Genomic DNA, 27,057 nt, shown 5'->3' with positions numbered 1-27,057 from the left:
AAATCACGATCTTAAACAGTGCAAGAAAGCTTCCTATTTTTTCTATTGTAAACAGGGTCAAGTCTTCAAGTGATTAGCCTAAAGCAAGACGTGTACACTTGCATAACAGCACGCCAAAACAAAACCCGAAACAGAACCCGAAACACCAACCAATTACTTCTTTGTTCTTGATCTTGTTCTAGTTGTTGTTTTTCCCTCACGAGTATCTTCTTTCTTTGACGACGCATACGAGGACAAGCGGTTAAAATAAAACCCCTTTCTAATTGACATTAATTATGCCATAATAAATTAATTCAATACGATAATCAGTCGTCTCCTTTGTTTATTTCCTCTGGTCTTTGCTTTCTACAAAACAAAGGAAGCGAAAAAGAAAAAAAAACCAAGTATTCTTTTATCTCCAACTTAAGCAGAGTGCTTTTATGGTGACTGCTTAAATTTACTTATATCATTCTTCCCCTTAATTTATCTCTTCTTAAAGTCGAATTTAAAGAGCGAACAGAAGGAATTGTTCGCTTTGTAGAGGCTAAATACTAGTTTTGAAGGTAAGTTTGTTTTTTCTTCAGTTTTTTTGGGGTCTCTGTTTGTAATTTCAGTGCCATGTTTAGATCAGAAACTATTTTTTATCCCTTTGCTTTTAAGTTCTGAACTTCTTGGATTCAAAGTTCCCCTTTGGATTGTTTGATTGGGTTTTCTTAATGCTTGTATTTCAAGGTTTCTGCAAAGTTATGTGTGAATTACTGTTACTTGGGAGAAATTGGTAGCTTTAAAATTTATTTCATCTTTTCTAGCTTGCTCCCCCCACCCCCTTCTCAAAGCTTGCTGTAAGTTGTTACTGAAATGTTTTTAATAGGAAAGAAGTGACTGAGTACAATTTTTAAACTCATATAGACGTTTATATTGTATAACTTGTCCGAATCAAGCAGTTGATTTCAGTAATTTCTTGAACTTTTTTTTGTCGATTAAACAAGTAGTCAATTTATAAATGATTGATATTGATTGTTGGAAAAAGGGTCTTCGTTATTTTCCAACTTGAAAGATTGAATGTGATCAAGCTAGCAACTTTGGTCAAGTTCAATGAGATGTTCGAATTTTTAGCAACTTTTTATATTTACTCTCTGTTTGTCTTGCATATATTAACAGTTAGGATTCTTTAAGAATGTCCGAGAGTGAAGATTCTGGCAGCCCTGGGTGGAGTGTATCGCTTTTCATACAGACAACAGAGGAAGTAGCAAGAGCAGTTGCTGCTGCTTATTCATCGAAAGATGAAAATGGTGGTGGTAGCCATTTTCAGAAGCTACAGCATCATGTTTCAAGAGTTTTAAAAGGCTTCTGTCAGCCCCCTGAAATGAGAAGCGGAACTTACAATCCTGAAGTTCTGACTAGCCAAAAGCGTCAATGGGCAAGTTTCCATTTGCAATACCTGGTATGGTACTTTTTTAAGTCTACATGCTTTGTTAGTGACTTAATATGTATTGACTCGAATATGTATTGTGAGTCCTAATATGATGTGTGATAATCATCTTGCATTTTAGTTTTTTATTTATATCTAGTAGATGCCAAGAAAATTTCAAACTGTTTTCATAACATTGTTAAGCGTGCAGGATCATAGATCTTGGAAAGAACCATCAAGGCTGTTTGAGAGCATGGTTGTTGTTGGACTTCCTCCCAATTGTGATATACCGGCACTTCAAAGGCAATATGTCACCAGAAAGTTTGAAGGTTCTGGGAAGCTGCGAAGTGCTCTAAGTTATCAAAACAGTTCTCGTATCGAACCTAACCTTGAACCTCAGGTGGTTCATAAGAGAAATTCTTTTGTTATGCCTTGAACGGTTTTTCTTGTATTTTGCCGGGGGGGGGGGTTGTGGCTTTACATGTTGATTGCTTATCCTCTACTTTCAGGTACTATTTGTTTATCCCCCTGAAAAGCATCTGCCTCTTAAGCACAAGGATTTGATTTCATTTTGCTTCCCTGGAGGTGTAGAGGTTGCCTATTGTTCCTTCTTATTTTTTCTTTATATTGCTTAGCTCAATGTGAAATATTTATATTAAAAGTTTGTTTTACGCTGTAATATGAATATCTAGTTAAGAGAATTTTTCAATTCAACATTTTTCTTTCCCATGTAAGTATGTATTTGCAACATAGATGTACCCTTATGATGCTATTTTAAAATCCGATTTGTGTTATTTTAGGTTCATGCTGTGGAGAAAACCCCTTCAATGAGTGAGCTGAATGAAATTCTTCTTTCACAGGTATTTATGCTAAGATGAGATGTTAATGTTCTTCCACTTGATGATAGATTATTTAGACTAGAGTTGTCTGTTTGTACTTCTTAATCATCATTGTTTGGAAGTATTACCAAACAAAATGGTTGCATAAAGAGTTCTGGATTTATTTAACTGTGTGCTTATTTGGACTGCATAATTCAAAGTTTTATACATGATTGACAATGCAAATTGGTTTATCTTTTCTACACTGATACCAAACTGGAACAATAACATTTGTTTTGTGGTATATTTTCTATTTTTAGAATCACTAGTATCCTTATGCTATATATTTCTAAATCTTGCCCATGCATTCGGTTACATTTCAAATTTAATGTTAGAGACTTATATAAGCACCCACATGCTCATGTTTTGTTGCATAATGAAAGTTGAAGTTGTGAAATGCTAATTCTTTCATCACGATGCTTGTCTTGCAGGAACACTTAAAACAAAGTGACCTGTCATTTGTATTCCGGTTACAGGTAAGCTTTGTAATATTATGCTATTTGGTCCTCTACAGTTGAAACCTTCTCTCTTCATAGAGTTTCTGTTTTCAGTTGCGTTTCCTGCTTATTGTGTGATCGAGTATGACATGCTGATTGGTGGTCACCATTTAAAAATTTCATCTGTAGAGATATATATTGAGAACGAAATTTGTGAAGCCCTCTCAGTTGCTCACCTTCTTGCTAGAGCTGGTAATAGAGGCTAGTCTAATCTGAAACTTTGGTGAACTGTCTTGGTCTGGGTGTTTTTCATCTCTAAATCCTCACTATTCTTGTTGCTAGTCTCTGCTAATAGATTTTACTTTAATTTTTGTTATTGTTGCTATCGGCTCACATTTCTCTCATTTGACCTTTCAGTCATTTGTACAATATACTTGATCTTTAAGTTTAAGTTTACTATATCATTGCCTAAGTTCTATAATTTTCATATTTAATGATAATTGCATTTTGTTTTTTTCCTCGTATCTTCATTTGATTTCTACTTTAATTTGTGGTTGGTTTTGCTGCTTCATTTCAAATTCCCTTTTCTTATGGCAGTCCAATTTACGGTAGCTTTCTTGTTATTTTCATTTTTTAATGACTTGTTTTCTTTCTACCTCTAGGTAGCTGATAATTCCACTTTGTATGGCTGCTGTGTGTTGGTTGATGAAATAGTACAAAAGCCTTCTGGATTGCTTTCCTTGGTCTCAGATAGACAACCTACCTACCCGTCTTTGAGCCGTTATGTGATGACCACTCGCAGATGTTATTGCATTCTGTCAAGGCTGCCATTCTTTGATTTGCACTTTGGTGTGCTGAATAGGTATGCTGTATTACACATTTAATATAACAAATGATAATGAGGATCGCTTATAAACCTCTCTGGTTTACTTATTATTATTATCATTATTAAGTGCTAACTATTGCTTTACTTGGTCTTAACACTATTGAATCTTCTATTTCTCCTGCGAAATATCCACATTTTAAGTGCTAACTATTGCTTTACTTGCTCTTAACACTATTAAATCTTCTATTTCTCCTGCGAAATATCCACTTAAATTCATGCATTTATGGAGATAATCCCACTTAATAAAGCTTTTGTGCTGAAAACTTTAGGATTTGTTGCTAGCAATATGGTTTTTAGACTTTAATTAATCTCACTAGTTATCATTACATTTTCCCCTTAAAATTTTAATGCAGCATACTTGATGAAGAAAGGTTGGAACGGTTAACAAAAAGTATTGGTGATATAGACTTAGAATTGTCTGAAAGTTATAGCAATGAAGCCAATCTAGATGATGTATCAACAGATCAAGGATCCCTAGAGGACTTGCAGAACACAAGGACTGAAACTTCCGAGAGTTCTGGAAGTTTTAAACCAGGAGATGACGAGGGGAATAACTTTGAGCATCAATTGCTTGAGAGGGACTTTGACTCAAAGAAAGGTGTTAATCATGATACTGTTCTTCCAATTGATCCAGAAACTGAGACATTTTCAAGCAAAAAAGAATCTAGTGATGCTAATCATGAAGATTGTGATGCTTCTGTTGGTGATTTCACAACAAATAAGCAAGTGACCGAAAGATGTTTGCCAAATGCTGTGTTGCCACTTCTGCGCTATTATCAGTATGAAAGCTCTGAATCTTCTTGCAGGTAGAACATGTGCAGTGATTTTATTTGTTTAGCTGGTTAGTCATTTCAATGGAATTAATTTTATATTGTTTTGCTGAAGTATGCTTTGGCTCTTTGCATTTAGGAGTTTTATCCTTTGTTCATTTTTCTTGATAATTCAGGAAGTATTCTTTCTTTGTTTTCTACATCTGCAACTATGTGGATGACTATTGCCACATAATCTTTATATATGAATCAAATCTTAATATGATATGATATGCATTTGTTTTTCAGTTACCATTAAGATGGTCTTCCTTTTTCGTCTAGTTTTACCTTCACAAATGCATGTATTTACACGTTGATGCACACACTCACTTTTCAAATTTGAAGTGATTCAGTTAATTGTTATCTGATCAAAATGCGGTATTTATGTGTCTATGCAGTTTTCAGGGTTCACCTTGTGAGGACAGGAACTTGAGGAGTGATCTTGATGATACGGAAACAGAAGAGGCCTCTATTTCTGGCCAGGAAAATTCCAGCGATCATCTTGATATCCTTGAATGGGCCAAGGTTTAAATATGTCTTTCTTTGAGTTGATTTAAGGTTTTAATAAGAACTTTATTGCATGACATTCCCGTTTTCTGACATCTTGGAAAAACTTATTCCTCCCAATTTCCAGGCAAACAATCATGGATCACTACAGATACTATGTGAATATTATCGCTCACCTTGCCCTTCAAGGGTACAAAACTTAGGTTTCATCCTTTGGAGCACCTTCATCCGCTGGAATATCATAGACCGGATGGAGAAGTTTTGCATATTGCTGGTTCAACCATTGATTTGAGATCTTGCAGTTCAAGTATTGAATTAGCTGAGGTAACTGTGACTGTTATTAGTTTCGTAGGGAGGGGGGGATGTTGCATTTCTCCTTTTAGGCTTGGTCGTTCAATTGTCTCATAATGTCAGGCACAAACTTCCCTTTCGGCAGAAGAAGAAGCATCCTCTTTATCAATGTGGGCTGTTGCATGCATGTGTGGATCTCTGCGGCTTGAACATGTAAGCATAACATGCTGGTTGCAGTCTTGGGTTTTCTTCTAAGTTTATTGTTGTTGGATTCATGCTTGGTTTTGTATGGACTATGGAGATGTTGCCGAATTGATTTTTCTACCCTGCAGGTGTTAACGATCATTGCTGGAGCTTTGCTGGAGAAACAGATTGTGGCTGTTTGTTCGAACTTGGTAGGTTACGAGCTAATTGTGGTCTTTTATTGGTTGAATATTTTTCAATTACCCATCTTTATCTTGAAACCGGAGAATCTGTCTGTCCCCAATCCTAATTATATCTCCTTCCATGGCCTCTAGGTCTGGTTGTATCCATTAGCCTGGAGTGTTTTATAAGCAGATTGTAGCTTGGAGTTTACATATTTAGGATCTTAGAGGAGGATCCGTATTTTGAGTTTTTCATGTTTGATATTCATGACCTATATTTGAATGATATCATTTATGTTGTGTTTTTGTTCTTCAGTCGTTGATAGTTGGAAAATGCATAACCTCTGCATTTATATTAAATTTGAAATCATTTGCAGGGAATCTTATCAGCTATAGTTTTGTCAATTGTCCCTCTGATCCGTCCATACCAATGGCAAAGCCTTCTGATGCCGGTATATCTCATAATGATCTCTTCAGACTTCTAAATTGATATTTATGCTGTTAATAGTTCCATATAAATTTTCAGGTCTTGCCAGATGATATGCTGGACTTTTTAGATGCACCTGTTCCTTACATAGTAAGTTTTTTTAACTGAATTCCTGTGCAGTTTCTCCATTTCTTGAAAAGAATATCTCGATGTTGGCATGCTTGACTTATTTAAATTCAAAGGAAATCATGTCAGAAATGTTTATTATGTGCAAATGAGACTATATGTCCTTGGTGGACGATACTACTGTTAAAATGAATAGGGGGTGGGAAGGCCAAATAGAACATTGGGGATCTTATGAGGGTATGGTATGAACTAGAGCTCGGTGGTCTGTGTAACCCATATAGCTGATCCACATGCTTGAGAAAACGCTCGAGTATTATTGTATTATGTACAGATAAAGACTCTTGGCTAAGATTTTTTTCCTAGCTACCATCTGGAAAATATTAATATGTGATCTGTCAGAATAAATTATCTCCTCGTTAATAATGAAAAATACATTTTAAAATTAACATCATTATTGTTGAAAATAGATTTTAATGCAACCTTGAGAGTTTGTGATTGCTATTATTACTTTTTAAAGTTGGTTTTCTCTGGCATTGTACTGGCTAATAAAGTTTTACTCATCTATAGGTTGGTGTGAAGAACAAAACCAGTGAAGTACAGTCAAAGTTAGCCAATGTCATTCTGGTTGATGCAAATAAGAACCAGGTTTGCATCTTGTCATATGTTTACATTGTAACTTACTTTTTGATAACGACTATGTATTGTTTTTGTTTTCTAGGTCGTAGAGTTAAAATATGTTATTATGTTATTTCTTTTTGCGTTCTAACTGCCTTATTGCATGATGATAGATAAAGGCATCAGGAATACCACAACTGCCACAACGTAGGGAGCTGTTTGCATCCTTAAGTCCTTATCATGCAAAGCTTGTTGGGGAAAGTTATTTGGGGAAGAAAAGACCAATATACGAGTGTTCGGACGAACAGGTATATATGTTTTTGCAATCTATATTTAGGTTCACTTTTTCCATGATAACCTTAACCCCATAAGGACTTTTCCTGACAAATTCATTTCACCTACAATTGTATGCAATTTATGCAATCCAAACATTCATGGTGTGGTCATGTCGGATCCATATAAAATTCAGGTGGATCCCACTATTCATGGTTGGCATTGTATAATATAGTTATTGAATTGTCGATGATTAGAACATTTTCCGGACGACATACTGCTGAGATTGACTAGTGAACCATATAGAGATTTGTTATTCTCTTGCCTTCTCATCTCATTAATATCTATATTAGGCATTGACTGTATTTCGAGGGTAACTAGAAACTATATGAGTTGAAATAGACTAACAATGTATTCCGAAGTTTATTATCTATGCCGGCTCAAAAATTATCCATATGAACCGTTTAATTGTCTCAAATCATGTTTTTGGTTTTGTTGTCTAAGGTTGCTAATAGTTCATGTGAGTTTATCAATATAGGTTGAAGCTGCAAAAGGTTTTCTATCAGTGTTAAGATCGTACTTGGATTCTCTTTGCTCTAACATGCGGTCACACACGATTACGAACGTACAATCCAACAACGATAAGGTTTGCTCTTCTTTGAACTAGAAATCTAGATTCCTGAATTTCTTCTATGTCCGGGTAGATGGAAGATGATCTGTAATGCAGCTTTATTTTCCATTTTCTACTAAGCTGTGCTCTTCCTATACAAATCTAGAGTCCTGAATTTCTTCCATGCCCAGGTATCTTTGCTTTTAAAAGAGAGTTTCATCGGTTCATTCCCTTATCGTGATCGTCCATTTATGAAGGTGAGTCCCTTAATTCCTATAGCATATTAAACTTTGTTCTTCCCCAGCCCGATTCGAATATATTGAAACTTGTTTTCCACCATTTTATGTTTTTCGTTCCTCAAGGTCGTCTATTTTCATATTTATCTTTTAACATGCTCGCGTTTCCCCCCTTGATGCCCAGCTGTTTGTGGACACGCAACTATTTTCCGTGCATTCGGATCTTGTTCTCTCATTCATCCAGAAGGAATAGCACCATAATGATCGACAGATTGCCCGGTATCATGCTGTTGTATCTCGAACGTAGGTTTGACAATGTAAAACGTAAAAAATATATCAAAAGGCTGCTAAAAGGAATTATTTCTCACTTGGCACCTTGAAATAAACAATTAATAATCAAATCAGATGCTTTTGAGGGGTAATTCTGCTGTGCGGCGCTTAAAAAATGGTTAATATACGACGTGATCGGTTAAATAAGTGACCGGTTAAAATTTAGACCGGTTATGTTATATTATTTAACCGGAAATATTATAAAATATAATAACATATTAGGTAGCGCTTATATAATATAATAGGATCGATACTTTTTTTAAAGTTATGTAATTTATGTTTTAATTTTTTAATAGTGTTTTATGTTTTCCACCTACAATATTAATTTAATAATTTCATTTGCACAAAAAATTATTTGATTGTTTTGATATTTTATAAAATAATATTTACAATTTAAATTTAACAATATTAACCAAATATAATAATAAATATGTAATATATATGTTTATTGTTTTTAATTTAATGATAATATATATCGTAACATAAAAAATAAATCATTAGATACAGATAATTACTAAATTGATATCTTAAAACTCATTCAAAAGATAACCTTAAATTAATGTTTTTCACAGTGAAATAAGTATGGACACTTTTATAAAAAGGATAGATACTTTACAATATAAGCGCTACCTATTACATTATATAAGCGTTACCTATTACATCATATTTTTACCTGATATATTGTAAAGTATCGATCCTTTTTATAAAAAGGATCGATACTTTTTTTAAAGTTATGTAATTTATGTTTCAATTTTTTTTAATAGTGTTTCATGTTTTCCACCTACAATGTTAATTTAATAATTTCATTTACACAAAAAATTATTTAATTGTTTTGATATTTTATAAAATATTATTTAAAATTTAAATTTAACAATATTAACCAAATATAATAATAAATATGTAATATATATGTTTATTGTTTTTAATTTAATAATAATATATGCCATAACGTAAAAAATAAACCATTAGACACCTATAATTACTAAATTAATTTCTTAAAACTCACTCAAAAGATAACCTTAAATTAATGTTTTCTACAGTGAAAAAAGTATGGACACTTTTATAAAAAGGATAGATACTTTACAATATAAGCACTACCTATTACATTATATAAACGCTACCTATTACATTATATAAATGTTACCTATTACATCATATTTTTACTTATTATATTGAAAGTGTCCATACTTTTTATAAAAATGATCAATACTTTTTTTAAAGTTATGTAATTTATGTTTCAATTTTTTTATAGTGTTTCATGTTTTCCACCTACAATATTAATTTAATAATTTCATTTGCACAAAAAATTATTTGATTGTTTTGATATTTTATAAAATAATATTTAGAATTTAAATTTAACAATATTAACCAAAGATAATAATGAATATGTAATATATGTTTATTGTTTTTAATTTAATAATAATATATATCGTAACGTAAAAAATAAATCATTAGACGTCTATAATTACTAAATTAATATCTTAAAACTCACTCAAAAGATAACCTTAAATTAATGTTTTCTACAGTGAAAAAAATATGGACACTTTTATAAAAAGGATAAATACTTTATAATATAAACACTACATATTACATTATATAAACGCTACTTATTACATTATATAAGCGTTACCTATTACATCATATTTTTACTTATTATATTGAAAGTGTCCATACTTTTTATAAAAAGGATCGATACTTTTTTTAAAGTTATGTAATTTATGTTTCAATTTTTTTTAATAGTGTTTCATGTTTTCCACCTACAATATTAATTTAATAATTTCATTTACACAAAATATTATTTGATTGTTTTGATATTTTATAAAATATTATTTAGAATTTAAATTTAACATTATTAACCAAAGATAATAATAAATATGTAATATATATGTTTATTGTTTTTAATTTAATAATAATATATACCGTAACGTAAAAAATAAATCATTAGACGCCTATAATTACTAAATTAATATCTTAAAACTCACTCGAAAGATAACCTTAAATTAATATTTCCACAGTGAAAAAAGTATGGACACTTTTATAAAAAGGATAGATACTTTACAATATAAGCACTACCTATTACATTATATAAGCGCTACCTATTACATTATATAAGCACTACCTATTACATCATATTTTTACCTATTATATTGAAAGTGTTCATACTTTTTATAAAAAGGATCGATACTTTTTTTAAAGTTATGTAATTTATGTTTCAATTTTTTAATAGTGTTTCATGTTTTCCACCTACAATATTAATTTAATAATTTCATTTACACAAAAAATTATTTGATTGTTTTGATATTTTATAAAATATTATTTAGAATTTAAATTTAACAATATTAACCAAAGATAATAATAAATATGTAATATATATGTTTATTGTTTTTAATTTAATAATAATATATACCGTAACGTAAAAAATAAATCATTAGACACCTATAATTACTAAATTAATATCTTAAAACTCACTCAAAAGATAACCTTAAATTAATGTTTTCTACAGTGAAAAAAGTATGAACACTTTTATAAAAAGGATAGATACTTTACAATATAAGCACTACCTATTACATTATATAAACACTATCTATTACATTATATAAGTGATACCTATTACATCATATTTTTATCTATTATATCGAAAGTGTCCATACTTTTTATAAAAATGATCGATACTTTTTTTAAAGTTATGTAATTTATGTTTTAATTTTTTATAGTGTTTCATGTTTTCCACCTATAATATTAATTTAATAATTTCATTTGCACAAAAAAATTATTTGATTGTTTTGATATTTTATAAAATAATATTTAGAATTTAAATTTAACAATATTAACCAAAGATAAACATAAATATGTAATATATATGTTTATTGTTTTTAATTTAATAATAATATATATCGTAACGCAAAAAATAAATCATTAGACGCCTATAATTACTAAATTAATATCTTAAAACTCACTCAAAAGATAACCTTAAATTAATGTTTTCCACAGTGAAAAAAGTATAGACACTTTTATAAAAAGGATAGATACTTTACAATATAAGCACTACCTATTACATTATATAAACGCTACTTATTACATTATATAAACGCTATCTATTACATTATATAAGTGCTACCTATTACATCATATTTTTACCTATTATATTGAAAGTGTTCATACTTTTTATAAAAATGATCGATACTTTTTTTAAAGTTATGTAATTTATGTTTTAATTTTTTTATAGTGTTTCATGTTTTCTACCTACAATATTAATTTAATAATTTCATTTGCACAAAAAATTATTTGATTGTTTTGATATTTTATAAAAATATTTAGAATTTAAATTTAACAATATTAACCAAAGATAAACATAAATATGTAATATATATGTTTATTGTTTTTAATTTAATAATAATATATATCGTAACGTAAAAAATAAATCATTAGACGCCTATAATTACTAAATTAATATCTTAAAACTCACTCAAAAGATAACCTTAAATTAATGTTTTTCACAGTGAAAAAAGTATGGACACTTTTATAAAAAGGATAGATACTTTACAATATAAGCACTACCTATTACATTATATAAACGCTACCTATTACATTATATAAGCGCTACTTATTACATCATATTTTTACCTATTATATTGAAAGTGTCCATACTTTTTATAAAAAGGATCGATACTTTTTTTAAAGTTATGTAATTTATGTTTCAATCTTTTTTATAGTGTTTCGTGTTTTCTACCTACAATATTAATTTAATAATTTAATTTGCACAAAAAATTATTTGATTGTTTTGATATTTTATAAAATATTATTTATAATTTAAATTTAACAATATTAACCAAAGATAATAATAAATATGTAATATATATGTTTATTGTTTTTAATTTAATAATAATATATACCGTAACGTAAAAAATAAATCATTAGACGCCTATAATTACTAAATTAATATCTTAAAACTCACTCAAAAGATAACCTTAAAATAATGTTTTCCACAGTGAAAAAAGTATAGACACTTTTATAAAAAGGATAGATACTTTACAATATAAGCACTACCTATTACATTATATAAACGCTACCTATTACATTATATAAGCTCTACCTATTACATCATATTTTTACCTATTATATTGAAAGTGTCCATATTTTTTATAAAAATGATCGATACTTTTTTTAAAGTTATGTAATTTATGTTTCAATTTTTTTAATAGTGTTTCATGTTTTCCACATACAATATTAATTTAATAATTTCATTTACACAAAAAAATTATTTGATTGTTTTGATATTTTATAAAATATTATTTAGTATTTAAATTTAACAATATTAACCAAAGATAATAATAAATATGTAATATATATGTTTATTGTTTTTAATTTAATAATAATATATACCGTAACGTAAAAAATAAATCATTAGACGCATATAATTACTAAATTAATATATTAAAATTCACTCAAAAGATAACCTTAAATTAATGTTTTCCACAGTGAAAAAAGTATGGACACTTTTATAAAAAGGATAGATATTTTACAAGATAATAGGTAAAAATATGACAAAACCAGTTTCATTATGACAAAACCGATAAAATTTACCTGATATGTTGAAAGTATGAACACTTTTATAAAAAGGATAGATACTTACCGATAACCAAAGTTTACCGGTTACCAATTTTTTTAATAGTTTTTCATGTTTTCTATCTAAAACATTATTAGTCTGACAACATAATAAGTAGCGCTAAACCGAATTTATTAAATATCTTTTAATGTATCTGGTAATACCGTATATTAACCGTATATTAACCCGCTTTTCCTGAGACAATCCCTGCTTTTGATGATGTTTGAACTGTGAATTAAACTACACAACAGTCTAGGTGAAACTACTTTGAGGGGTGTTTGGTTCAATGATTGTGAGATTCTCATGGGATGGGAATCCCACATTCCCATGGGATGAGAATCTCACATTCTCATGTTTAGTTGGCCGGGAATCTCATTCCCGATAATGTTTTATTACCAATAGTAGATTTTTTGGGTATATTACTGGGAATGTCATTACCTCCCTTCCCTTAGGTATTGTAACATTACCGCCGTTTTGGGCTAAAATGCCCTTAAATTTTTATTTTTTTCCAAAAATATCACTATTCTGTCATTAAATAATAAAAATTCTACGAATGTTAAATTACAAATTTATCCTTAAATTATTTTAGATTTACAAAAAAAAATCTATAATTAAAATTTTATATGAAGTTCAGGGGTTAAAATTTTTTTTATCCTTTCATTAAACTTTTTTTATATTTTTAATTTTATAAAAAAATTATATAAATATTATGAATTTAATTTTTTAAAGAAAAATATATAAATATTTTACAATTTGTAATATTATACAAATATATAATAAGGACAATTTGGTCAAATATATATTCTAATAATTTTTTATTCCTTTAACCAAACACGATAATCTTACATTCCTGCTAAACAAACCAAACACAAAATACAACATTCTCAATAATCCTATTTCATGGTAATCTTTTATTCTCATCGGTAATCTTACATTCCGTGAACCAAACACACCCTGAAGACTTTTGCTTCATCCGACTTAACATTTAGCAAAAGAAACATTGTCTCTACAAGCAAACAGACGGGTTTCTCTTATTGTTACGAGATTTTATAATCAGATTTTACCATTTTGATTTTGATCTAAAATAAGATTAATTTTGCTGGACCATATCTAAGGAAGAATTCTTTCAAATGAGAAGAATTGAGAAATGAATTGATGAAAGGAAGAAAGAAGACAGAAAATGAGGTTATTGTATGGGACGGAAGAAACATGAGTAAAATAATTTTCCTGCTCAGGTAATCTAAACTTGTACGATAGGAATTTATTCACAAATTAAAAAATGTACTATTATTTGAATCTTCATTTTTCTTGTAATTTCACATTCAGTCTGACGGAATTCTCCAAAATGTAATTTTAAGTATTCGCAAAGATCCCTCTTGTAAATGAGTGTAGACCAGCATAATGGCATTCTTCACCATACGAATGGGCTGCACAAGCTGCTTTGTAAATTGAAAGCTCCAGCATCCCTGATACAATTTCGGATTTGAGAATCTGCTTGCTAAACTGATGTTTTAGCCACACCACCTGCAGCGTAATCTCCAAGCTTTTCTCGTGTTTACCTCTGTAAATATTCTCGGCATCCTTTTGTAATAAATAGAGTGACTTGCTTTTCGTTCACCTTCGTCTCTATCAAGACTTACAGACAGATGATCCTCTTCGTATTGATATAGTTTGAGGAAGCATGAAGCGAACTTACTCCATGTATCGGAATCTGAAAATGTAGCTTCCACATGCAAAGCAATCATCTCAAGAGAATCCAGACTATAATAACCATTTTGATGCATAATGACAAGCCTTCCAATGAGCGGCAGCATGTCGGATTCTTCTTCAAAATCTCCTCAAAACAAGTAGAGAGCATGACAGAGTCGTTAGAGTAAAAGTACTCTAAAAGACTAGCCCTCAATCAAAACAGAAAAGCTGTGTTCGAGATGTTGCAGAACTTTTTGACTTCACTTAGAGCCTCATTCACTTGAGCTTCGATCAAGAATAACTGTACCAAAGGAAGTATGGAAGCTGACAAAAGGGGTTCACATTGTAGAGCAAGCCGAAGATACTTCACAGCATCATTATAATGATTATTGAGCATTTGCCTGTGTAGATAGACAAAGTTTTCACTAGAATACGGCAACTTTAAGGGCATCAACCATGACTCTAGACCCTCTAAGGCAGAGAAGACTGAAGGATAGCATGTATAGCCACTATCATTATAAAAGCCAGCTTGATTTTCAGCAGAGTTTTGGTAGGAGCCTAGCGGCTCAACCTCTAGTAAGAGAGGTGAAGCACTCCGAATGTTAACATCGTCCAGCATAGGAACGTCTCCATGTAGGTTGCTATCGGCCACCAATGTGTTTCTTTTATCATTCATGACAGATGTCTCCAAATCGTATTGAGAAGTAATGGCATCATGAGTATAAGCTGCGTAATGCCCCCACCGAGTTGACAACTTCATTGCTTAATCTTGATCCTGCAGTGCCTTATGGCTGAGGGGAGTAACCTGATCTGAATCTCTCAGCTTAACCTCTTCAGTGAGATTGGAAAACCAAAGTTGACAGAATGTCAAGCCCATGACCAAATACGACATTGGATGGTCACTAAAGTAACATTTTTCCATGAAAATGAATTTTCAATGCCACAAGACCATCAAACTCTTAAATGGAAACACATTTGTTGTGATACAACAATACCCAAATTTCCTTTTTCATATATTGACCAGAATTGTAATAAACAGCGGCTATTAGAGGCGAAAAAGAAGTGATAACAGAGAAGTCGTCTCTATCTAATGCTTTCTTTAATGAACTATTGCATCGAATTACCATCCATTAACAAGTCAGTCCGATGGTAGTGCAAGCAGTAAGGCATCAGGAAACAAAATCAAGCTTGCCTTTATCAAAGGGCAAAACTCAATTCACTAAGCACGACTGCAAGAGTCGACCATATTCTCTAGCACAGAATTTCAGGAAAGAACAAAAATATCCACTTAAACTTGCAGTTAAAATCCAATGCAGCATTAGATTCTATGCCTTCGGAACGATCAATAAGGTGCATCAAAAAGATCCTTTGAAAATAGCACAATGACTGAAGCCAAGAATACTACAGGGGATTGCGAGTGAGGCTATAATATCATGCAAATGTGAACATAATCTTCATCAGTCAGTAATATCAGTTTCATTGAAAAAAGGAATTGCTGCAAAGCAGTGAATGCAATTACAAAAATGGTGAACGTTTACATTAGCATGAGATAGAGATCATATGCGAAATGTCATGGCTACCAATGGGCTTCTTAGCTTCACAACGGTCTCGTATATGCTGGCATCCATTTCACTTTCGTATGCTAACTTTAAAATTATCTACATACTAACAGTTCATCACACTTGTCAAAGAAAATTTAAAGGTGACAAAGAAATGGCAAAATTAAAAACTGTTCACCTCTTGTTATAAATAGTGAATGAATAACACTTCACCGTGATCGTATGTCCATGTCGACAGACTTTTGGGGAGGAAAAAAAGTATAACAAGAGGAACCAAACCCAAAGCATAAATCAATCTCAACTGCTACCAGTGTTCCTCAAAGATACCTAGTAAACTATAAAATCGTGTGCCTCTAAAATCAGGGGAAATAAAATGGCAACATGAACTCTATCAATGTCCTTCACCAGGGAAAAAAAATGAAAACAACAACAAACTCGCAGCAAAAAAAAAGGTTGTCATAAAGGCACTGAGATACCTGCAATTCAAACATGGGGAAGATCAATACTGATAGCTGATCATCTAAACATTTTAGTTTCAAAAGCAAAAATCAGATAGAACACATAAGTTAATCTTTCACAGTTTATTCTTATTCAAAGTTATAGTAACAAACGTTGCAGCAAAAGACTTCAATTTGAAGGTTTCAATGTATCATAGCATGCAAAGGAGTTATTGTTTTATCAACAAAAATAGTATCGATCAGAGAAATCCAATAAGATGATTAAACATTAAAAGAAACTAATTCAAAGACACCTAAATAAATGAAATTAAGTTAACAAACCTTGAGGAACTAAACTCCAAGTTGGAGACTCCGAAGCCAAGCTGGATATCAATCGCGCCTAAGCGACAGCGGTGTGAAGCGGCATAATCGACAACACACTACTCAGCTCCCAAGGTAACCTTATTTATTTAAAAATAATAATAAATTTTAAACAAATTATAGTCGTTCAAAATTAAAGATTCACGCTAAAAATGGGGGAAATCCGAAAATGGAGCTCACCTTGAGATGTGATAAAGGCGAGTGGCTGAAGAATGAGAAGAAGGTTGGAGAGCAGTGCGTGAGGTCTTGTTGAGTTTCAGAGTTGGAGACTGTAACCGAGAGGATAACCTAGAAATTGCGTTCCAAGAAGACTCCATTTTCTTAAGCTTGATTTCGGATTGACACTACTCACTCGGTTTCCTGTCCAGAAATTCACGTGAGTTAAGGTCGCCTTTAGTTCGCTGAAACATTTACGACAATTTAGAATATGTGAAGTAATTAGAATATGAAAGAATTAGAATTTAAATCTGAAATCTGTTTGATTGATAGTAAATTGAATTAGAATTTAATTTCATATTCTGTTTGATTTGTAGGTATGTTAGATAAATTTGATTTTAATAATGTAAAATGATAAAATTACCCTTCTTATTTTTTTTGTTAATTTTAGTTTGTTTTATAATTATATATTATAAAATTTTAAAAAATATTAAATTTTTATTTTATTGATTATTCATTTCAATAAATTATAAAAATCATATTAATAAATATAAGTTAAAATCATTTTAATTAGGGATGGTCATGGGTCAGGTTAGGTTGGATTTTTGGTCCACCTGACCCGACCCAATAAAAAGGGAACCTCCACCCGTAACCCGACCCGACCCAACAAAAATAAAGTTTCACTCGAGTTGACCTGAATATATGAATTAGAAACCCGACCCCCCGAAATAATAAAAAATATTTGTATTCAATAAAAAATTGACTTAATTGAAAAAAAATTATATATAGAGGGGTATTATTGTAATTATTTTTAAATATATAAGGTAAAATTATATATTTTTTCGGGTCGGGTCGGGTATTTTTCATCCTAAACCCGACCCGAATATCACACTTAAAAAACCTCGACCTGACCCGAATATCACACTTAAAAAACCCCGACCCGAGCGACCCGAATATCAAACTTAAAAAAACCCGACCTGATCCTGATTTTTTTTAAATCCGACCCTAATACCAAAAGAATGATGAGGATAGTATGATAAATTTCACATTCTCTCCTCTAAAGGATTTCAATTCCATCATTTTATGGATGAAATTTACTTTCCCTCCCTTGATGGAATTGAATTACAATTCTCCCTTTGAAAACTTGAACCAAACATGAGAAAGTGGTGGAATTTGATTCCAATTCCCCCTAATTCCAAAGGATTCCAGCGAACCAAACGTGGGATTATGGTGGAAAGTGGAAACGAGTTGGGCTTGAGTAGAACCGGGTTTGGGTAATTTCACCATTGATGGTTGGCAACAAGAGCAATAGGAAGAAATTCAATAGCCCATGATCACTGGTCCATCCTCACAAAATATGGGCTTGATTTTGGGATATTTCTTATTTTCTTCAGATTCGAAATCAAATATACAGAATTTAGTACTATTACTTATAATTCTATTTAATGAACCAAACATTACAACTTCTATCATTTTCCTATTCCACTCCACCCAACAATTACCTCTTTATCTCACGGATAGATTATATCGCTCAACTTTTATTATATTCTTATCTCTATTATTCAATTAAAAATAATAATCTAAACATTTAACTTTTGAGTTATTATGTTTTTTTTTCACTTCAGCGTTAAATAAAAATAACCTGGTGTGTCATTCCTTTACGACGTGAAAGTCGCTTGTTGTCCACCTATTTTCTCTTTTTCCCCTTCTTTTGTTTTTTCCCCCATTTCATCGTCTTCCTAACCAAAAGAACTAGAATTTCATTACCGTGTCACACTGCCATTGAAACTATTATATTTTGGTGTTTTTTCCGACCACTTTATGTACCAATAAACTTATTGTAGACACTTCATTTCGCCCTGGCCCTTCTCTAAGCAACTTGCTGCCATCACTACCCCAGAGCGTTAATGCTTGTTTCCTACCAATCCTACAGACGCATGTGATATCTGATCTAAAGTATGATCAGATTGCAAATTGTTATTTTTTATGTAAAAGCTATGTAAGAAAATGGCTATAAATAGCCGATTGAAATGGAAGAAAAAGGGGAGGAGGAAGAATTGTAAAAGGGATTACTCTTGTTTTTCAGAAGGGGATAGTAATAAAATACAAATTTTTTTTCAGCAATTCCTAAGGTAGTTCAGTTTATATTTCAGTTTTCTTTAATTTTTTTTTTTTTGTTCAATACGAATGCAACTAATAATAAGAATTTTAGTTTGTAATTTTGTTCGTAGTTAACGTAAATTCCACGAGTTTAAAAAAATAATTAAAATAAAAATAGAGTTAAGTTACCTTGCTGCAGTACGTCGGAGTAGAGGTGTCGTCGTCGTCGGGTCTAGAGTCGAGTGGTTGGTGTGGCTCTCGATTTCACTGGAAATTTGGGACTCCATGGATGCTCTGCTTGAAAGAAAATTAGAAGAAGGTTGTGGTTTGATATGTTACAGAATAAAAAATGGGAAAGGGTTTTATTGGGGTTCACGTGTTCTGGAGTTAATTCAAGTGGGGGAGTGCTTTTAATTTGAATTTTGGGTTAACCTCATATAGGATCCTTTAATTTATTGTCATCTTTTATAATGGTTTTTTTTTGGTCTATTTATGTTTAAGTCACTCTATTATCGCTGTTTTAAAAATCAGTCATTAAACTTTTGTGGTTAATCACGTCCAGGTCCCTCTAATATTACATTGTTTTTACATTCTAGTCACCAAAGTTCTATGTTTATTTTATTTCATGGTGCTTTATTTCGTTATTTCAATTCGATCACCAATATGTTATATTTTGTGATGATTAGCATGTAACTTTCATTTCCTTTATTTTAGTCACTATTAGTTTTTGATTTAGTCACTAACATGTTATTTCTTGTTTTGTTTATTCTAATTTTGCCACTTTATTTTATGTCTATTTACTTTAGTAACTATTTATTCCTGATTGAGTAGTTTTTTTTTTTTATGTTTATCTTTGTTTATTTCATTTTAGCTATTATCTTATGTATTCTTGTATTTTATCCAACATAATTATATTTACTATAATTTGGATAATCATGTTATTTTAATTTTATGTTTCACCCACTATTTTTTTACTTTATTTTAGTTTAAGCATTAATGTTTAATACTTTTATTTATTCCCGTTATTACTTATTTTGTTGTTTTTCTTATTAGAACTCTACTTTGGTCATTATACTTTCAAATACTTTATTTAGTCATTATTTTACATTTGGTTTAATCATTGTTGGTATTTTAATTTTCTGTTTCGCTATTTTAGTACTTAAATTTCTATTTTTTATTTAATCCCTTAATTTTTTTCTTTGTAGCTTATTCCTATAATTAATTTGATCCATGAATTTTAATCCTTTCCAATTTAATTTTTTTTAATTCGAATTTTCTTTTATTTTTTTTATTTACTCTTTTTTTTATTTAAATTTTAATACTAACTCTTTGGTTTGTTTGTTTTAGTTTTTTTACTTTATTTATGATCTTTTTAGGATAATTTCAATCAATCAAAGGTAAGTAATTTGAATCGAATTTTTAAATTTTAATTTTAATTTTAATTTTTGTAATTAAGACAACCGATAAATTAAATGGTACCGAAAGGACAGTTCAAGGGTGCTAATCCTTCCTTGACTGTAACCGACTCCCGTGCCCGACATATTTCTGGTAAAACGCAGATCAGTTAAGATGGTATCCGATCAACCTAAATATTTTTTTATGATCGGTGGCGACTCCTAATATTTATTTAAGTCGAAGCCCAATTCCGGGCCCACCCGAAAGGCGGTCGAGACAGCTTGGCGACTCCGCTGGGACAATAAGTGAGTCAGGCCATAATTAATTTTCGGTTGTCTTTTTATGCGAAAATGGTAAATTTAAATTTTAATTTATTTATTCGATTCCAATTATTTATCTTTGAATATTTTTCAAATAAATAGTTGTACTAACGTTTTTTTAATGTTTTCAGATTTTTCAAAATTGTCATCTCATGCTCTATACGAGCTCCGAACCCTATTTAAGTGGGGGTGAAAGCGACGCCTTCGTGAGAATTTATTCTCCGTGCGGGCCTAGCAAGTAACCTTCGGGATTCATATACCTTATGTCTTCGTGTGAATTTATTCACCGTGCGGCATAAGGGAATGTGTCCTCTCGAGTTTAACTTGGTCCATACAAACCTGTGATGGGTTTAGGACTAAGGGTCTGGTAAGCCCAAGGGTCACCAGCAAGGAGAACTCGGGTACCATTTTAGAACTTAAACCGAGAGACCATGGAGAATTAGAGCCTACCCCCGAAACCAAATTCCAAAACCTAGGATATTTTTTACCCTAACCATGTTTTTTGTATTTTTTTCTTTCGTTATTTTTTTATTTGTTTATTTTTTTACTAACTTTTTGCCTTTGTGTTTGTTTTCTAGCATTTGCATCATAACAAGAGGCTATTGATCCCTAAAAATAGTTTGTTACACACGAAATAATCTGAATTAATGGACAAAGGTGTTGTAATACAAAGATTAAAAACGCCGAGGCACGACTATGGTCCGAGAAGACGCAGAAAGAGAAGGGAGATAGTCTTCAGAGTAACTATGTGTCAGAGCTGGTTAGCTACGCATCTGTCAGCCTGAAACAGAATAATGTCCAAGAGCGGAACATTTGGGACAGTTGGAAGAATGACAAAAAGCAGAAGTTTAGCCAACGATATGGTGATATTGCCCTCTTACTACATGTCAAGACTGATGAGCCCCTGCTCCGAGCATTGATTCATTCTGGAACCCAGGATAGTTGTTTCACCTTTAACCAGGAGGATATGGTGCCCACCATCGAAGAGTATACTACCCTACTGCACTGTGAAAGTATCATACTAGAGAGGGTATATCAAACACATCAAGAGTCAACCTTTCAAGAATGGACTGGCTAAGATTGCAGGGGTTGATGAAAATGGGTAACTGATCGACTCCGACACAAAGGTAATGGGGAAGGAATCGAGTGGATCCACATAAAGCAACTAATGAAGAACCACCCTGATGAATGGAAGACGAGACCTTTTTGCACTGGGTCTGTATGGTTTGATTATATTTCCGAAGATCCTTGGGTGCATTGACGCAACCGTTGTAGACTATTTAAACAACTTCCAAGGCGATCAACCCAGCACCGACCATTTTGGCCGAGACCTTTCGGTCTCTTAATCATTGCAGAGAATTGGTGGAGGAAGGTTCATTGGGTGTTCAGCTTCTTCAAGTTTGGATTCACAGCCATTTCTGGAAGACTAACGGGGTCGCCTACCGCCGATTTAGCACCACCTATTCACCTTTGGGAGAGTTCATCACTATAAAATGGCATGAAGGCGCTACCAAGGAAAAGTGGATGAAGGTATTCACTCATCTTCAGGACCGAGATATTACCTGGAGAGCCCCTGGTTATTCCTCAGTGACATTCTTTACCGGTGTGGGGATTCTGATACTATGACCTTACTTGGACTTTGGGGCGCAGTTGGGTATGCTCCGTCGTTAGCACTTAGACAATATGGGGCACGTCAGTTTATCCGGCCACATACGGATTATCTATATCAGAGTTTGTGTACCACGGTGATAACTATAAAAAGATGATCAAAGAAGTAGCTGACTCATGGAAAAAATGTTCCGAATGGATATTGTAACTACAAGAGACATGCTTACTCCGGATTATGTAGAATGGAGAAGATTGAGAAAAAATGACAACATCCCGGTGCCAGACTGTGAAGACACCCGGACCATGGAGGAACATCTCAGGTATGTCCCTTCCGAACTGGAGATAGCCAAGACCGAGTTTAAAGCTGTGAATAATGAGCTGAAGCAGAAGGTAAGGGAACTTGAAGTTGAACGATACCAATGGAAGTTAGACGCCGATACTCAGAAAGATCGAGCAGACAAACTGGAGAAAGAACAGAAGAAAATCCATTTCGAGCTTGAAGACTTGAGAAAGGGGTATCAAGATAAAGTCAAGGACTCCAATTTGAAAACTTCTGAATACTGGAAAGATGAAGCTCATATCCTAAAAAGGAAGTTTGAGGGTATGATGAGCAGCTGAAGACTACTCAGAGGCGCTTAGCAGGTAGTCAACATCATAACCAATGCTTGAGAATCCAGGTGGCTGATCTGGAGAAACAACATGAGAAAGATGACAAAACATAGCTGAGTTAGAAGCCATTCTTGATGAACTCAAGAAGCAAGCAAGCGAACTTCAGATAGTGCCTTTCGACGGAGGTTTACAGTGGCGTTTCCGTTGGGAGCAAGCTCAGCAAAGGGTGAAGGCTAGAGACGTAGTCATCCGAGATTTCCTGGATCAAGTACAGAAGGCAGCCTGTCATCTACATGGCTTGGCAAGGGAAGCCGGAGTGGTTCGACAGAAATTCAACCAGTAACAGATGAAGGAAGAAGACTTGTCAATCTTTTAGAAGATGTTCGGGGTCTGGAGGATTTAGTCCGGATATACCTTTGATTGTTTTTATGTCTCTTATAAGATAAAACGCTTTTGTTTAAATAAGGATTATTATAATAACAGACACTTTTCTGGATCAATGCCTCTAAATTGCATACATCATGCATTGCATACTTTGCATTTTATATTCATGTTTATTTTTTATATTTCCATGTGTTTACATTCGTATTAACTAACAGAACATGTCTCAGAAAGAACAAATACCAAGAGCTCAAGACACACATCATCCGCACAATACTCGAACAAAAGAGACAGATGGAGGCCAGAATGGAAAAATTCGAGGAGAACATGGCAAGATTGCAAAAGAACTGGAAGATAAGATGGCCCAGAACAGTCAAAGTACCCTAGAATCCATCAAGAAAAACCAGGAGTCCTTGGTCGATCAAATCGTGGCCAAGTTATCAGGCTTACAGCAGGCCAGTGCGCCAAGGGCAGGTTCATTTGAGGGGTTAACTATACCGCCAACCTCACAGGTGGTTATCTCACCCGGAGTATTACCCGAGGACTCATCCGCTACTAAAGGGAAAGTTGCATTACCGGTGACTCATCCTCTACCAAAGGGAAAGCTGCATCTACTGTTAAGATACAAACTTTTACAACCATCCCTGACAATCATCCGGATAATTACCATGTCCCGGATTTTGATGAGGAGGATAAAGCTAAAAAGATGGAAGAGAAATCAGGATGTTAGAAGACCAGATGAAAATGGTCAAAGGGGACCAGGACTATTATGGGGTAGATGCAATGGAGTTGAGTCTAGTTCCAGATTTGGTACTTCCACCAAAATTCAAGGTCCCTGAGTTCGAGAAGTTAACGGGAACAACTGCCCCTCAGCACACATCACTATGTTCTGTCGGAAAATGACAGGATATGTGGGAAATGACCAACTCCTGATCCATTGCTTCCAGGAGAGCCTGTCCGGTTCAGCTATCCGGTGGTACAACCAGCTCAGCCGAACTCATATCAAGACATGGAAAGACTTAGCCAAGTCTTTCTTGGAGCAGTACAAGCATATCAACGATATGACCAGACCGGGTTATGCTCCAAAGCTTGGAGAAAAAGCATAACGAGAGTTTCCGACAATACGCACAGCGTTGGAGGGATTTGGCTGTGCAAGTTCATCCATCCTTGGATGAAAGGAAACTAGAAAGTTGTTTGTACAGACCCTGAAAGCACCTTACTTCGGGCACCTAGTGGCATCACATCAGGAAGTTTCTCAGATCTAGTTATGGCCGGTGAAATGATCGAATTAGCCATAAAACACAAGGAAAAATTGAGGGAGGTGACTCCAGTAAGAAGTCTCTCGTGAAGAACAAGAACGAGAGATCATAATGTCAACACCTACAACCCAAACAAGGGTGTTACGATCTCAAGTTCAAATACCACTGCAGCTGTACCATCTGGTACTTCTAAACAGAACCAGAGAGAACCAAGAAAGGAAAGGGAAAGAGAGCAATTCGATCCCATTCCCATGACATACAAAGAGTTATACCAACAGCTCTTTGATACTCACGTTGTGTCGCCTTATCCTATGGATCCAATAAAGCCCCCTTACCCGAGATGGTTCGACGAGAATGTTAACTGCGAATATCATGGTGGTGTACAGGGGCATTCAATCGAAAATTGTCTCACATTCAAGAGGCTTGTACAACGAATGCGAAATAAGAATTGGATCACTTTCAACTCCGGAACACCAAACGTCGCCCAGAATCCCTTGCCAAATCATCAGAGACTGGAATTAACGCAGTCACCACAGAGGGCAAGAGAGTCAAATTGAGTGTTTCAGAAGTTAAAGCTCCTTTGGCTTGGGTATGGAGCCAAATGGTAAAAGCAGGGCTTCTTGCACTATATCCAGATACAGCAGGAAATGAATACGGTAACCATTGCTGTTACCACAATGAAGAAGGGCATAAAGCAAGATTGCCCAGAGTTCAAGACATTAGTCCAACTCATGATGGACAGAAAGAGCTGGAGTTTTACGAAGAAGTTCAGGATTCCTCGGAAGCAGACGTTTGCGCTACCGGAGAATCATCAGAAAGAAGATTTGGTAGGGGAAGTCCATTGGTAATTACCCCTAAAGCAAAGACGACGACAACAACTCAAGCAAAGGTGGTGATCACAGCACCTCGGCCTTTTCAGTACAAGGACAGTCGACAAGTGCCATGGAAATACGAATGCCAGGTGAGTACTTCCAAAGAATGTGATAGCAAAGTGGGGCAGAGACCACTTGAGCCTTTCAAAGAAGATGTATTGGCTATCAATGAACCTATAAAGGAGGAAGAAGTTAAAGAATTTCTCAAATTCTTGAAATAGCGAGTACAGTGTTGTAGAACAGCTCCACAACTTGCCAACGCGTACTTCAATGTTAGCACTTTTGATAAACTCAGAGGCACATCGGGAGGCACTGTTGAAAGTCCTAAATCAAACGTTCGTGCCACAAAACATACCAGTCAGCAAGATGGATCGACTGGTGAACAATATTCAAGCTGATAATCTCATCTCATTTTCAGATGATGATTCCATCCGGAGGAAGAGGCGAACAAAGGCATTACACATCACTACGTATTGCAAAGGGCATGCCCTACCAAGTGTATTGATCGACAACGGATCGGCCCTAAATGTGATGCCTTTGATTACATTGAAGAGGCTGCCAATGGATACCTCTCATATGAGAGCCTGTCAGAACGTGGTCCGAGCATTTTGGGACCAAAAGAGAGGTAATTGGCAAGATTGAGGTGCCGCTAACGATCGGACCGGCCACCTACAATGTTGAGTTTCTAGTGATGGATATCATATCTTCCTATAACTGTCTTTTGGAAGGCCATGGATTCATCAAGCAGGTGCCGTACCATCCACTCTGCATCAAAAAGTTAAGTTTGTTATCGACGGGGCCTTAGTAATCATTAATGCTGAGGAAGATATCGTGGCAAGTGTGACCACGGATGCCCCGTATATTGAAGTAAATGATGAAGGTGTAGAATGCTCATTTCGCTCCTTAGAATTCGTGAATGCCATTCGTAGCAGAAGGAAAAATGATTCCTAAACCTCGACTATCCAAGTGCACCAAAATGGAGGTCAAGCAAACCTTGGGACGAGGCGCTAAGACTGGAAGAGGGTTTGGGAAGCATTTACAAGGAAAGATTAATCCAGTCATTCTTATTTCAAAATTAGAGCAGTTTGGGCTTGGTTTTCAGCCCAATTATCATGAAAAGAGGAAGGAAATCCAGAAGAAACGGGAAAGAAGATTAGCCAGGTTGACTGGAAGCGAGTTTCAACGGGAACCAATGGTATTCCCACCTCTGTATCACACATTCAAGTCAGGTGGTTATGTGTTTGAGACCACCTCATCCGATTTAGAAGTGGCTTTGAAAGATTTGAATATCAATGTCGTGACTACAGAAGATGCGGACACGCCAATAAATCTGAAATCTACCCTCTGCCACCTGGGTTTGTGCCTAGTAACTGGTCGGTGGAAGAACTACCTGTGGTTTACAAGAGTCTTTCAGGTAATATTCGAACTATCCCTATTTGCCTATACCCGGCAATAGGTTATCTTTTGTAAGGGTGAATAAACATTGTTTTAAATTCAATAAAAGA

General features: G+C 33.6%; 2 pseudogenes; one reads left to right on the top strand and one right to left on the bottom strand.

The window, feature by feature from the left end:
- Positions 1 to 458: 458 nt before the first annotated feature.
- Positions 459 to 8,216, top strand: LOC120192561 (annotated as a pseudogene).
- Positions 8,217 to 16,490: 8,274 nt separating this feature from the next.
- Positions 16,491 to 17,190, bottom strand: LOC120192487 (annotated as a pseudogene).
- Between the last annotated feature and the right edge of the window lie 9,867 nt (positions 17,191 to 27,057).

The sequence above is a fragment of the Hibiscus syriacus genome, unplaced genomic scaffold (genome assembly GCF_006381635.1).
Source record: "Hibiscus syriacus cultivar Baekdansim isolate YM2019G1 unplaced genomic scaffold, ASM638163v2 tig00116975_pilon, whole genome shotgun sequence".
NCBI lineage: Eukaryota > Viridiplantae > Streptophyta > Magnoliopsida > Malvales > Malvaceae > Hibiscus > Hibiscus syriacus.
Note: the sequence above shows the minus strand (reverse complement) of the source record. Positions and strands in the feature narration are given on the sequence as shown.